This window comes from Megascapheus bottae, unplaced genomic scaffold, assembly GCF_031878675.1.
Source record: "Megascapheus bottae isolate mThoBot1 unplaced genomic scaffold, mThoBot2.hap1 HAP1_SCAFFOLD_45, whole genome shotgun sequence".
Classification (NCBI taxonomy): Eukaryota; Metazoa; Chordata; class Mammalia; order Rodentia; family Geomyidae; genus Megascapheus; species Megascapheus bottae.
In genome coordinates, this window is record NW_028327483.1 from 3,250,881 (window position 1) to 3,252,708 (window position 1,828).

The window sequence follows — 1,828 nt, forward strand, 5'->3', positions numbered from 1 at the left end:
TGTTCTACAGCCAGAGCAGCAAGTCAATTTCTGGTTCCGTGTGCCCTTTGTATTGGTTAATGGAAGTCTCATAGTCCCATAAGTCTCATAGTGTCCCATGAGACTCTTCAATTAACCACCAAACGGTTGGAAGTGGTAGGGCTCCAGCCATGAGCAGAAGACCACAAGTTCAAGCTCCAGGACTGGCATACAATGCAAGAAGTCTGATGGCTTTTCCTGTCTAGGATGGCTTAGAACTGTGATCCTCAGATTTCAGTGAGCTGAGCAGCTAGAATTTTTTTAGCTATAAGTCAACATTTATTTTTTGTTTTGTTTTGTTTTGCCCTTTGGTGTTTTCCTACTGTTTTAAATCAGGGCTTAGTATATTCTGTCTGAAAGTTTTTGTTCAGAGCTAGCAGGCTGTAGAATTTAAGCCAAACCTTGATTGCTCTTGTTTATTTTTTAAATTTGGGTCCTGGTATTATGCATTTCACCCAACAGCTGGTGCTTCTATCTGAAGTTTTTGTTTATTTTCTCAAGTCTACTGTTTGTTCTTATTTGCACCATATGTCAAGTTTGGTTTTGTTTTGCTTTGCCTGGGATGGTCCTACACCTTGAACTCAGGGCCTAGCCTCTGGCTTTTAAAATTATAATTATTTCTTTTCTTTTCTGTTTGTGTCATGAGCTCTTTTCCTTCACCTTTTTATTTCATTCACTTTACTTTTTCTGTCATTTTTGTTTATTTCAGGTCGTCTGGTTTGTTGTCACACTAACCACCCACCTTCATTTTTTGTTTGTTTATTTTTTAAAGTCACAATTTGGAGGCTCATGACAGTGGTAGGGTGCTCCCCTAGCATTCAGGCAGCCCTAGCTTCGATTCCTTAGTTCCATAAAGGAAAGGTGGAAGGGGTGCCTCCAGCTGTAAAGTGATAGTCTTGAGGAAAGCCCAAGGACAGTGCCCAGGCCCTGGGTTTAAGCCCCCAGACTGACAAGGACAAAAAAAATGTAAAAAATAATTTGGAGTCTCTGCAAAAGTCAACTACTGTTTTTTTTGTTTGTTTGTTTGTTTTTGCCCCAGTTGTGCGGCCTGACCTGTTGATGGTTAATTGGAGAGGAGAATCTCAGGGACTTTCCAGTCTAGGCAGGCTTTGAATCACAATTGTCAGATTTTACAATACTATGTAGTACCCTCAGCTTCCCATGGAACTCTTTATCTTCTATTAACCACCAAAAAAGAAGGACTAGAGTAGGGAATAAAGTAAGGAAGAAAGAAAGGAATGGAGGGAGAGAGTGTGGCCAAGTGGTTGGGCACTCATTTAGCATGCAGGAAGCTCTGCGTTCTAGTCCTCAGTACTACATACACAATACAAGCAAGAAGTGGTACTGTGGCTCAAGTGGCAGAGCACTAACCTTGAGCAAAATGTGTCCAAGGACAGTGCCCAGAGCCTGAGTTCAGGCCTCAGGACTGGCAAAACAGGAAGAAAGAAAGAGGAAAAAGAAAAGCAAAAAAGGGAAAGGCACAAGTTGAGTGGTGCTTCTAATAGTAGAATTATGAGCCTTGAAATAAAAACAAACAAACAAAAAAGAAAGCAAAAGATATGGGGTGGGGGAGGAAAATGGGGACCAAGATATGAAAAATATTTTAATGTTTGTGAAGTAATGCACCTTCTATCTGGTGAATATAATGTAATCCTTCTATTAATTACAATAAAAAATATACGGAAAAAAAGAAAAGGAAAGAAAAAGAAAATCCTCCTCTGGGAGAATCAACCCTATGTAAAATCACTTATACCAAAAAAAAAATCCTGAAGTTGATTTTTGCCTCTAAATGTATACTAACTAGCTTTGG